Source organism: Cervus elaphus, chromosome 7, assembly GCF_910594005.1.
Source record: "Cervus elaphus chromosome 7, mCerEla1.1, whole genome shotgun sequence".
NCBI classification, from domain to species: Eukaryota; Metazoa; Chordata; class Mammalia; order Artiodactyla; family Cervidae; genus Cervus; species Cervus elaphus.
Window position 1 is genome coordinate 16,196,413 of NC_057821.1, and position 14,597 is coordinate 16,211,009.

Here is a 14,597-nt window from a genome sequence, read left to right on the forward strand (position 1 = left end):
CAGCAACTCCCAGCGCTCACATCCACTACCAGCAAGGGGAGCTGAACAGAGAGGCGCCGGCTGCAATGCTTAGGGTAAGGACCAGGCCTGAATGCCCTGAGGGCAATCTGAGGGAACTAACGTGAGACAGCAACCCAAACTGTGGGATAGCCGGAGAAAGAGAGAAAAGAGAGAAAGAGAGAGAACTATCCTGCGAAGAGCCCTTACCTAAGGCACTGCCAGGCCCACTCACAGAACAAAGGACTGAGCGAATACCAGAGGAGAGCTAGCCGGCTGCGGACCGGCCCATCCCCTGCCGGAGACTTGGAAGCAGGCAGGGTGCAGCCAGAGCTGGAAAGCGGCAAACTCAGCTCCAGAGAGGCATCCTCTACCAAACTGCAAGCAGGCTCCCAGTCGCTAACCAGGGGATTCTGGACGGTTGACATCCGCTGGGAGTGTTGCAGCCAGAGATCAGCTCCCCAGAAGAGACACACGGCACACCTGAGACGGGCGTGCCCGCTGCCACCCAGGAAACTGAGCGGCTGGGACCAGGCGGGGGGGTGATAAGACTCACCCCCCACCTGGGGAGACTGTGCTTACCAAGCACCAGGTCACCAGAGCTGCTTGGACCTGGAATGGGCACAAAACGCAGGCCCAGCCGAGACTGCGCCTTTGTGGAGTACCCGAGAAACTGAACCTGAGCGGCTTAGACCTGGGAAGTGCACGCAACCCAGGGCTGGCCTCAGACAGTTCCCCGGCAGAGCAACCTAGAGCCTGAGAAGTGTAGACTGTGAAAGCACACACGCCGTGAGTGGGGGCAAACCTAGTGTGGCCGAGACACTGGGAGCACTCCCCACACACGCCAGTGCTCCTCCCTCCCCACAGCCCGACTGAACAATGAGCCTGAATAAGTGACCACCTTCGCCCCCTTGTGTCAGGGCAGAAATTAGACACTGAAGAGACCAGCAAACAGAAGAAGCTGAAATAAACAGAGGGAAATGCTGTGGAACTGACAGGTGCAACAGATTAAAACCCTGTAGTTAGCACCGACTACATTAGAAGGGGCCCATAGATCTTGAGAAGTATAAGCTGGATCAAGGAACTATGTGAAACTGAACTGACCCCACACTGCCCGCAACAGCTCCAGAAAAAAAAACTCCTAGATACATTTTTACAATTACAATTTTAAATTTTTTTAAAATTTTTAAGTCCTCTATTACTCCTTTAATTTTCATTTTTATAATGTACTATTACCTTGCAAAAAAAAAGACCCTATTTTTAAAGCAAACTTCATATATATATTTTGTAATTTTTGTGACTTTGTTTTTTTTTTTAATATTGTATTTTTGAGAGTCTAACCTCTACTCTAGATTTTTAATCTTTGCTTTTTGGTATTTGTTGTCAATTTTGTACCTTTAGGAAACCAATCTTCAGCACCCATTTTTACTTGGGAGTGTGATTACTGGCTTGATTGCTCTCTCCCCCTTTTGACGCTCATTTTTCTCCACTAGGTCGCCTCTATCTCCTCCCTACCCCTTCTCTTCTCTACCCAACTCTGTGAATCTCTTTGTGGAGAACACTTAAGGAACTGATTACTGGCTGGATCTGTCTCTCTCCTTTTGATTCCCCCTTTTCTCCTGCTGGTCACTTCTGTCTCCTTCCTCCCTCTTCTCTTCTCTGTGTAACTCCGTGAACCTCTCTGAGGGGTCCAGACTGTGGAGAGCACATAGGGAATTGATTACTGGCTAGCTTGCTCTCTCCCCTTTTGGTTCCCCCTCTTCTCCTCCTGGTCACCTCTATCTCCCTCCCCCCTCTTCTCTTCTCCATGTAACTCTATGAACCTCTCCAGGTGTCCCTCACTGTGGAGAAGCTTTTCATCATTAACCTAGATGTTTTATCACTGATGCTGTATAGATGGAGAAGTCTTGAGGCTACTGTAAGAATAAGACTGAAAACCAGAAGCAGGAGGGTTAAGTCCAAAACCTGAGAACACCAGAGAACTCCTGACTCCAGGGAACATTAATCGATAACAGCTCATCCAAAAGCCTCCATACCTACAGTGAAACCAAGCACCACCCAAGAGCCAACAAATTCCAGAGCAAGACATACCACGCAAATTCTCCAGCAATGCAGGAACATAGCCCTGAGCTTCAATATACAGGCTGCCCAAAGTCACACCAAACGCATAGACATCTCAAAACTCACTACTGGACACTTCATTGCACTCCAGAGAGAAGAAATCCAGCTCCACCCACCAGAACACCGATGCAAGCTTCCCTAACCAGGAAGCCTTGACAAGCCACCCATACAATCCCACCCACAGCGAGGAACCTCCACTATAAAGAGGAACCACAAACTGCCAGAATACAGAAAGGCCACCCCAAACAATCTAAACAAGATGAAAAGGCAGAGAAATACTCAGCAGGTAAAGGAACATAATAAATGCCTACCAAACCAAACAAAAGAGGAGATAGGGAGTCTAACTGAAAAAGAATTCAGAGTAATGATAGTAAAAATGATCCAAAATCTTGAAAACAAAATGGAGTTACAGATAAATAGCCTGGAGACAAGGACTGAGAAGATGCAAGAAATATTTAACAAGGACCTAGAAGAAATTTAAAAAAAAATCAATCAGGTCTCTACACGACGCAGGCGAGTTTACAGCAAATTCCGAAGCCGACTCTTGGTAGGTGCGGTCGCCGTGGGAATCATGAGTATTCTCCATTCATCACACCATCAACAGCATCTGGAACCCCCTGCGGCTCGCCGTAAGGATGGGGTCCGGGGGCGCCGCCATCCAGGATGGCGAAGGCCTCGTCGTTCTCGATGCCCGCAATCTCGCTCTCCTGTTGCGCTAAGAAGGCCGCAGCAGGGTCCTCTTCGCCGGCCACTCCGTTCCCCAGGGCGGGACCGCCAGCGGGGATGCCGAACGGATCTAACTCAGCCATGGTGGGAAGTTCCACGGCACCGACTTTCAGAGAAACACCAACCGACCGGCAGACATGGCGTCCAGCAGCTGCCGCTGTGCTTGCGCCTGCTATCAGACACAAGCTGGAGGAGGGAGAGCAGGAACTAGTTTATAATTTCAGCTTTGGGACTGCTGGTGGAGCTGGAATTTTTTCTCAGTGTTAGGGAGCCATATTACTGTCCCTTTCTGGTTTATATGACCAGGGTACTAAATCGACTACAACGGCCCTTCATTTTAGTAAATTATTTTCAGTGCTGCTACTTACTGGTATGAGCACTAGACTCAAAGAGAAATAGAAATCTTCTCTGTGGTCAGTCTTGTCTGACTCTTTGGGATCCCATGGAGTGTAGCCGGCCAGGCTCCTCAATCCATGGGATTTCCCAGGCAAGAATACTGGAGTGGGTTGCCATTTCCTAATCGTGGGGATGTTCCAACTCGGGGATGGATCCCCCTTTTCTTGCATCTCCTTCATTGGCAGGCGGATTTTTTACCACTGAGCCACCTGGGGAGCCCCTTTGGTCTGATACTAGTGTTTGCAATTTTCTTTGAATTAAAGAAGTGGGTTTTGGTTGCATGTTTTCCAGTGATATGAAACCCAGTGGGGATAATGCTAACTTTTGGATTGCTGACAAGCGTGGTGAAAAGTGATATATAATAGTAGGAAAATATCCTAAGAGACTGGAGAATTCCGAAGACATTTGAGGGATAATTTCAGATTTTGTGTATTAGGTTGACTGCCAGTGCTAGACTCAAGCCTGATATGATTATGGGGAGCGGGCGGGGCTGGGGGGGGGGGGGGTGGCGGCAAGGAGCAGTTACCTTCAAGTAATGAGGCCCAGTTATTTGTGGGACTGCTGTTGCTGGAATATTGTCAGAGATAAGAAATGGGTTGAAAATGCTTCCAGCTAATAGAGCTTTGATGGAGTTGAGTAGGAGTGGGTTGTCTTCATTAATTAAAATTGAAGAAGGGAGGTTTTCCTAGAATTGGGAAGATAACAGGAGTGCTGTACACAGTTGTATGGGATGTAGAGACAGGGTTATGAATAGGCTCAGGTCTTGGTTTGCAACATGTGGGTGGATTGAATAAAAGATCTGTAGAGTAAGTAAAAAAAAAAAAATCAATAATGAATAATGCAATAAATGAGATCAAAAACACTCTGGAGGGAACCAACAGTAGAATAATGGAGGCAGAAGATAGGATAAGTGAGGTAGAAGATAGAATGGTAGAAATAAATGAAGCAGAGAGAAAAAAAGAATAAAGAATTAAAAGAAATGAGGACAACCTCAGAGACCTCTGGAACAATGTTAAATGCCCCAACATTCGAATCACAGGAGTCCCAGAAGAAGAAGACAAAAAGAAAGGCCATGAGAAAATACTTGAGATAATAGTTGAAAACTTCCCTAAAATGAGGAAGGAAATAGTCACCCAAATCCAAGAAACCCAGAGAGTCCCAAACAGGATAAATCCAAAGCGAAACACCCCAAGACACATATTAATCAAATTAACAAAGGTCAAACACAAAGAACAAATATTAAAAGTAGCAAGGGAAAAATAACAAATAACACATAAGGGGATTCCCATAAGGATAACAACTGATCTTTCAATAGAAACTCTTCAGGCCAGAAGGGAATGACAGGACATACTTAAAGTGATGAAAGAGAAAAACCTACAACCCAGATTACTGTACCCAGCAAGGATCTCATTCAAATATGAAGGAGAAATCAAAAGCTTTACAGACAAGCAAAAGCTCAGAGAATTCAGTACCACCAAACCAGCTCTTCAACAAATGCTAAAGGATCTTCTCTAAACAGGAAACACAGAAAGAGTGTATAAACTCAAACCCCAAACAACAAAGTAGATGGCAACAGGATCATCAGTTCAGTTCAGTTCAGTTCAGTTCAGTCACTCAGTCATGTCCGACTCTTTGTGACCCCATGAATTGCAGCATGCCAGGCCTCCCTGTCCATCAACAACTCCTGGAGTTTACTCAAACTCATGTCCATCGAGTTGGTGATGCCATCCAGCCATCTCATACTTATCAATAATTAACTTAAATGTAAATGGGTTGAATGCCCCAACCAAAAGACAAAGACTGGCTGAATGGATACAAAAACAAGACCCCTATATATGTTGTCTAAAAGAGACCCACCTCAAAACAAGGGACACATACAGACTGAAAGTGAAGGGCTGGAAAAAGATATTCCATGCAAATGAAGACCAAAAGAAAGCGGGAGTAGCAATACTCATATCAGATAAAATAGACTTTAAAATAAAGGCTGTGAAAAGAGACAAAGACGAACACTACGTAATGATCAAAGGATCAATCCAAGAAGAAGATATAACAATTATAAATATATATGCACCCAACATAGGAGCACCACAATATATAAGGCAAATGCTAACAAGTATGAAAGGGGAAATTAACAATAACACAATAATAGCGGGAGACTTTTTAATACCCCACTCACACCTATGGATGGATCAACTAAACAGAAAATTAACAAGGAAACACAAACTTTAAATGATACAATGGACCAGTTAGACCTGATTTATATCTATAGGACATTTCACCCCAAAACAATGAATTTCGCCTTTTTCTCAAGTGCAAATGAAAGATTCTCCAGGATAGGTCACATCCTGGGCCATAAATCTAGCCTTGGTAAATTTGAAAAAATTGAAATCATCCCAAGCATCTTTTCTGACCACAATGCAGTGAGATTAGATGTCAGTTACAGGAGAAAAACTATTAAACATATGGAGGCTGAAAAACACGCTTCTGAATAACCAACAAATTACAGAAGAAATCAAAAAAGAAATCAAAATATGCATAGAAATGAGTGAAAATGAAAACACAACAACCCAAAACTTATGGAACACTGTAAAATCAGTGCTAAGGGGAAGGTTCATAGCAATACAGGCTCACCTCAAGAAATAAGAAAAAAGTCAAATAAATAACCTAACTCTGCACCTAAAGCAACTAAAAAAGGAAGAAATGAAGAAGCCCAGGGTTAGCAGAAGGAAAGAAATCTTTAAAAGTAGGGCAGAAATAAATGCAAAAGGAACAAAAGAGACCATAGCAAAACTCAACAAAGCTAAAATTGGTTCTTTGAGAAGATAAATAAAATTGACAAACCATTAACCAGACTCATCAAGAAACAAAGGGAGAAGAATCAAATCAACAAAATTAGAAATGAAAATGGAGAAATCACAACAGACAACACAGAAATGCAAAGGATCATAAGAGACTACTATCAGCAACTATATGCCAATAAACTGGACAACTTGGAAGATATGGGCAAATTCTTAGAAAAATATAACTTTCCAAAACTGAACCAGGAAGAAATAGAAAATCTTAACAGACCCATCATAAGCATGGAAATCAAAACTGTAATCAGAAATCTTCCAGCAAACAAAAGCCCAAGACCAGATGGCTTCACAGCTGAATTCTACCAAAAATTTAGAGAAGAGCTAACACCTATCCTACTCAAAATCTTCCAGAAAATTGCAGAGAAAGGTAAACTTCCAAACTCATTCTATGAGGCCACCATCACCCTAATACCAAAACCAAAGATGCCACAAAAAAAGAAAACTACAGGCCAATATCACTGATGAACATAGATGCAAAAATCCTTAACAAAATTCTAGCAAACATAATCCAACAACATATTAAAAAGATCATACATCATGACCAAATGGGCTTTATCCTAGGGATGCAAGGATTCTTCAATATCTGCAAATCAATCAATGTAATACACCACATTAACAAATTGAAAGATAAAAACAATATGATTTTCTAAATAGATGCAGAAAAAGCCTTTGACAAAATTCAACATCCATTTATGATAAAAACCCTCCAGAAAGCAGGAAAAGGAGAAACATACCTCAACACAATAAAAGCTATATATGACAAACCCACAGCAAATATTATCCGCAATGGTGAAAAATTGAAAGCATTTCCCCTAAAGTCAGGAACAAGACAAGGGTGCCCACTCTCACCACTACTATTCAACATAGTTTTGGAAGTGTTGGCCACAGCAATCAGAGCAGAAAAAGAAGTAAAAGGAATCCAGATTGGAAAAGAAAAAGTAGAACTCTCACTGTTTGCAGATGACATGATCCTCTACATAGAAAACCCTAAAGATTTCACCAGAAAATTACTAGAGCTAATCAGTGAATATATTAAAGTTACAGGATATAAAATTAACACACAGAAATCCCTTGCATTCCTATACACTAACAATGAGAAAACAGAAAGTGAAATTAAGGAAACAATTCCATTCACCATTGCAACGAAAAGAATAAATTACTTGGGAATATATCTACCTAAAGAAACAAAAGACTTATATATAGAAAACTATAAAACACTGATGAAAGAAATCAAAGAGGACACAAATAGATGGAGAAATATACCATGTTCATGGATTGGGAGAATCAATATAGTGAAAATGAGTATACTATCCAAAACAATCTATAGATTCAATGCAATCCCTATCAAGCTACCAATGGTATTTTTCACAGAACTAGAACAAATCATTTCACAATTTGTATGGAAAGACAAAAAATCTCAAATAGCCAAAGCAATCTTGAGAAAAAAGAATGGAACTGGAGGAATCAACCTGCCTGACTTCAGGCTATACTACAAAGCCACAGTCATCAAGAAAGTATGGTACTGGCACAAAGACAGAAATATAGATCAATGGAACAAAATAGAAAGCCCAGAGATAAATCTACACACCTATGGACACCTTATCTTTGACAAAGGAGGCAAGAATATACAATGGAAAAAAGACAACCTCTTTAACAAGTGGTGCCAGGAAAACTGGTCAACCACTTGTAAACGAATGAAACTAGAACACTTTCTAACACCATGCACAAAAATAAACTCAAAATGGCTTAAAGATCTAAACATAAGACCAGAAACTATAAAACTCCTAGAGGAAAACATAGGCAAAACACTCTCCGACATAAATCACAGCAGGATCCTCTATGACCCACCTCCCAGAGTAATGGAAATAAAAGCAAAAATAAACAAATGGGACCTAATTAAACTTAAAAGCTTTTGCACAATGAAGGAAAATATAAGCAAGGTGAAAAGACAGCCTTCAGAATGGGAGAAAATAATAGCAAATGAAGCAACTGACAAAGAATTAATCTCCAAAATGTACAAGCAACTCCTGCAGCTGAATTCCAGAAAAATAAATGACCCAATCAAAAAATGGGCCAAAGAACTAAACAGACATTTCTCCAAAGAAGACATACAGATGGCTAACAAACACATGAAAAGATGCTCAACATCACTCATAATTAGAGAAATGCAAATCAAAACCACAATGAGGTACCATTACACGCCAGTCAGGATGGCTGCTATCCAAAAGTCTACAAGCAATAAATGCTGGAGAGGGTGTGGAGAAAAGGGAACCCTCTTACACTGTTGGTGGGAATGCAAACTAGTACAGCCGCTATGGAAAACAGTGTGGAGATTTCTTAAAAAACTGGAAATAGAACTGCCATATGACCCAGCAATCCCACTTCTGGGCATACACACTGAGGAAACCAGATCTGAAAGAGACACGTGCACCCCAATGTTCATCGCAGCACTGTTTATAATAGCCAGGACATGGAAGCAACCTAGATGCCCATCAGCAGATGAATGGATAAGGAAGCTGTGGTACATATACACCATGGAATATTACTCAGCCATTAAAAAGAATTCATTTGAACCAGTCCTAATGAGATGGATGAAGCTGGAGCCCATTATACAGAGTGAAGTAAGCCAGAAAGATAAAGAACATTACAGCATACTAACACATATATATGGAATTTAGAAAGGTGATAACGATAACCCTATATGCAAAACAGAAAAAGAGACACAGAAATACAGAACAGACTTTTGAACTCTGTGGGAGAATGTGAGGGTGGGATATTTCAGAAGAACAGCATGTATACTATCTATGGTGAAACAGATCACCAGCCCAGGTGGGATGCATGAGACAAGTGCTCCGGCCTGGTGCACTGGGAAGACCCAGAGGAATCGGGTGGAGAGGGAGGTGGGAGGGGGGATCGGGATTGGGAATACATGTAAATCCATGGCTGATTCAAAGAATAAAAAAAATAAAATTAAATTTAAAAAAAAAAAAGACATACAGATGGCTAACAAACACATGAAAAGATGCTCAACATCACTCATTATCAGAGAAATGTAAATCAAAACCACAATGAGGTACCATCTCACACTGGTCAGAATGGCTGCTATCCAAAAGTCTACAAACAATAAATGCTGGAGAGGGTGTGGAGAAAAAGGAACCCTCTTACACTGTTGGTGGGAATGCAAAGTAGTACAGCCACTATGGAGAACAGTGTAGAGATTCCTTAAAAAACTGGCAATAGAACTGCCATATGACCCAGCAATCCCACTGCTTGGCATACACACTGAAGAAACCAGAATTGAAAGAGACACGTGTACCGCAATGTTCATCACTGCACTGTTTACAATAGCCAGGACATGGATGCAACCTAGATGCCCATCAGCAGACGAATGGATAAGAAAGCTGTGGTACATATACACAATGGAATATTACTCAGCCATTAAAAAGAATATATTTGAATCAGTTCTAATGAGGTGGATGAAACTGGAGCCTATTATACAGAGTTAAATAAGCCAGAAAGACAGACACCAATACAGTATACTAATGCATATATATGGAATTTAGAAAGATGGTAATGATAACCCTACATGTGAGACAGCAAAAGAGACACAGATGTATAGAAAAGTCTTTTGGACTCTGTGGGAGAAGGCAAAGGTGGGATGATTTGAGAGAATAGCACTGAAACATGTTTATTATCATATGTGAAACAGATCACCAGTCCAGGTTCAATGCATGAGACAGGGTGCTCAGGGCTGGTGAACTGGGATGACCCAGAGGGATGGGATGGGGAGGGAGGTGGGAGGGAGGTTCAGGATGGGGAACACATGTACACCCATGGCTGATTCATGTCAATGTATGGCAAAACCACTACAATATTGTAAAGTAATTAGCCTCCAATTAAAATAAATAAATTTTTAAAAATTTAAAAACAAAACAAAATACATGGAGGTTTTTCTAGTAAACTGCTTATAGCAGGTCTCCCAAATCATCAGTGTCTTCAAACACTGCTTCTACTCCCTCTCTTTCCCTAGGAATAAATCAGGACCATCATGTGTGGACATCCTCACCCTTTTTCAGATTCTCTGTTACTCTCCTGTCACCACTCTTACCAACTTGGGCAGCCAGAGAAGCACCAGAGTCCAGTCAGGACCATGGCCAGCACCTGTCCTAGGCTGGGGAAGGGTGTGGTTGCCAACAACTGGCTGGGAAACAGGCCTCTCAAACCTGGAAAACTCAAATTCTATCCAGGCATACCAGTAACCCAGCCTGGGAAATCCCCTCCCAGCCCTGCCTGAGAAGTGAGCTTGAGAAAGAGATTGGTGGTACCCACTCCACTCTTGACTGGGACCACCAGCCACTGACATTAGAGCCTATAAACATCACTGACTGATAAGCAGCCACTTAACACTTCCCTTTTTGGTCTTGTTCTGCTTTTATTTGATCTCGCCTTCTTGGGTCCATACTGCTTCCTTCCAGCCTCAAACTCTCACATCTGATCCCTCAGACTTGGCCTGCTCCCACCTATCTCTTTGTATTAATATTTACATTGTCACTCCCTGCCGCTTCTGACTGAGGCAATTCTCCCATTATTAAGATCTCATATTGCTGAGCTAAGGATCTCAACCTCTGTCCAGGGGCCATAGTGATGCAGGACATCAGGTCAAAGGGAAGATCTGGTTGAGAACACAGGAGCTTAGAGGCAAAGACCCATTTGCACTGAGCCTGGTGAAAGGCATCTTAGGTGCTGAGAATCTTACTAGCTGCCTGATTGGATCAGAACTGGACCAGATCTGGCAGGGGTGGAGGAAGATGCCTAGCCTGAACGTGGGGCAGAGTGTGGGAACTAGAAGCCTGGGTGGGACAGAAACTGAAACTACAGACTAGAGGTTAAGCATACAGGGTCTGCTTCTTACAGTGAGTAGGTCCTGCTCTATTATTTACTAGCTATTGGGCAGGTTTTCTAACTCTCCAGCAGCTTCAATATCTGGGTATGTAAATGTATATGATCGATTGTGAAGTGCTCAAAAAGTAGCTGCCATTATTTTCCTCCCTCTTCAATATATTTTTCTCTAAATTCTTGCTTTCTTCTTCCTGTCTATGTCCCTCCCAGATTTCCATTTCCATTTTCCCTTTCCAAGATTACCTCTCTCTCTTTCTTTCTCTCTCTCTCTCTCTCTCTCTGCCCTTGCCAATCCCCAGGAACCTGCTTTCTCATCTATGTCCTGTCTCTTCCAGTATCTTCAAACTCTACCGGCCTCCCACCCCTAGGGCTTTTTCCTCCATGGTCACATGGACACAGTCTCAACTGTCCCAAAAGGCCCTCATTTGTCTCTGCTTCCTCTTCAGTTGCTGCCCTTTTATTATCTTGTATATATATTTTATTTTTTAAAAAATTTAGAGACGGCTTTGCTGTTCATGCTTTTCAACTGCTTCTTTGACTCTGACCCCTACAAGTCACAGTGGCCTCGTCCCAGTCCTCCCCTTCTTGGCTTTTCTGCTGCCTTTGACATCCTTGACCACTGAGCCTGTCATTCTTCCCCCCTGCCTTCTCCACCAACCCATGTTCTTTCTGTTGAGACCTGCGCTGTTCCTAGGAGACTGACCCCTCTGGACTGTGTCACCCAGGATCCCAGCCCACCAGCCCACTCCTGGGTTAAGTCAAAGGAAGATATTGGCCGGAGTTTGGAGGTCAAGAGAAGAAATAAGTTAGGGTCTTTACTTTCCCCTACTCCCTCCATGTGTTCTGTGGTTTGAACAGGGTCTGTTTTCCTCTGTAGCAACAGCTCCCACTGGTGGTCCCCCTTCTGTGGCTCTGGTGCTCACTCAGTTCCAATAACACAATTTCCTCTCCCTGTTCTTTCAAGTCTGGGGGTGTTAACAGCTCCCTGTCTTTCAATGCATCACGACCCCTTCCCTTATCCTTGACCACCTCTTTGTAAAGAACCTTGTTAAAATGGTTGATGTTGTTTTTGTGGTTTAGTCACTAAGTTGTACCTGACTCATCTGTGACCCCTTGGACTGTGGCCCACCAGGCTCCTCTGTAAATGGGATTTTCCAGGCAAGGATACTGGAGTGAGTTGCCATTTCCTCCTCCAGGGGATCTTCCTAATCCAGGAATCGAACCCATGTCTCCTGCATTGTAGGTGGATTCTTTACTGCTGAGCCACTGGGGAAGCCCCAGAATGATTGATAATTCAACCATTTTGTGTAAAAGCCATTTTTCATGGCAGGGAACTTGACCTACAAATGCCCTCTCCTTCTTGACATTCCTTTCCTTCCTATAGAAGGGAACAGAAGAGCCTGGAGCATTCTTCTCGGGGGCACATTCATTTATTCCACAAATATTTTTCAAGCACCTACTATGTGCCAGGGCTTCCCTGGTAGTTCAGTCAGTAAAGAATCTGTCTGCAGTGCAGAAGACCTGGGTTTGACCCCTGGGTCGGGAAGATCCCCTGAAGAAGGAAATGGTAACCCACTCCAGTATTCTTGCCTGGAGAATCCTGTGGACAGAGGTGCCTGGCGAGCTACAGTTCATGGGGTTGCAAGAATCAGACACAATTTAGTGACTAATCACTACCCCCATGTGACAAGCACCACGACAGGTGCTAGGAGGGTGCAGTAAACAAGAGGCAGTGCCTCTTTGTTGCTCGGTGTGGAGGTGATGTTGATGCTGTAAATCTGTAGATGTCAAATTCTAGACTGTGAACACCTGGGTTTGGGGAGTGAAAGGAGGCCTTCAAATGAGTCATCTGAGAAAGCCTGAGGCGTATCTGGCCATCTCATTCAGAAACGCAACTTTAGACTTCTGGTCTAAGATCGAGTTGAGAAGTCAGGATGCCTGTCAAGGTAGAAATAAGACCAGGCTTTGACCACAGATCTCTGCCAACTGAAGAGTGGCCTTGCCTTAGTCAGATGCATAATGCCTTAAAAATAAAAGAGAATTATTAGAGAACTGCAGCCTTCCCGAAAAGAAAGGAAAGTTCCCCCACAGAGGGGCTGATTCCCACCTCTAGCACCAACTGGACCCCACATGGTGGCACTGTTTGCCTGTAACGTTTTGGCCTGAGCTAGGTCACAGGGCCTTCCCTGTTGGGCAATCAGGGATCAACAAGGAAATAAATCTTGACACCAGTGTGCATGTAGATCAGCCCTTTCTAACATTATCCAGCCATGAGATGCTTTTAAATCTACTCTCTATTTTGAGACATCTGCCAGAACCCTGGAGTTAAAGTAGAAACAGTAGAGGTAGATGAGATTAGATTAGATTAGATTAGAAAGGGGCTAGATTAGCATAGAAAGCAAAACTAGTCCTAAAGACAGATTAGGTGCTATAAAATTTGCTTGTTTCCAAAAAAAATTTCTTTTAGAATTTTAAAAATCTCAATTTAGAAAAAATAGATAATTTGTAAAGACCTAGTATTGAAATTATAAGAATCAAGATTTAACCATGCTTACTAAGTAGATGACATACAGCAAATGATATCAACATTTATTTGGAATACGTCTTGTGTAGTTGAAACATCATAACTTCAAACCATATGCAATTTTCCCCAGCATCAGCTGCCACATTTAGGTGGGGCCCAGCTTTAAAGGGAAGTTATGCTTATTAACATGAATAGCTGTATAAAATGTATTTAGCATTTGTAAAATCTTTTAAAAGCTACATTCAAACAATTTTTATGGGGAAAAATATATTAAAGTCTTCTCTAAAAAGGTAAAAGTGGTCCCTAATCCCACCACTTAAATCACACTAACATTTACTGAGTGCTTACTAGGTGTTAGGCATTGTTCTGAACAATTTATATGTTACATCATTATCCATCGAGTTGATAATATTATTGTTCCAGATAACTAAGATCCAGAGAAATTAAACAACTTGCATAGGTTCACACAGCTCATATAAGATAGAAGTTAGATTTTTTTTTCATTAATTTTCATTAGTTGGAGGCCAATCACTTCACAATATTGTAGTTGCCCCTGTCATACATTGACATGAATCAGCCATGGATTTACATGTATTCCCGATCCCCCCTCCCACCTCCCTCTCTACCCGATCCTTCTGGGTTTTCCCAGTGCACCAGGCCCGAGCACTTGTCTCATGCATCCAACCTGGGCTGGTGATCTGTTTCACCCTAGATAATATGCATGTTTCGATGCTGATCTCTCGAAACATCCCACCCTTGCCTTCTCCCACAGAGTCCAAAAGTCTGTTCTGTACATCTGTGTCTCTTTTTCTGTTTTGCATATAGGGTTATCATCACCATCTTTCTAAATTCCATATATATGTGTTAGTATACGGTAATGGTCTTTATCTTTCTGGCTTACTTCACTCTGTATAATGGGCTCCAGTTTCATCCATCTCATTAGAACTGATTCAAATGAATTCTTTTTAATGGCTGAGTAATATTCCATGGTGTATATGTACCACAGCTTCCTTATCCATTCGTCTGCGGATGGGCATCTAGGTTGCTTCCATGTCCTGGCTATTATAAACAGTGCTGCG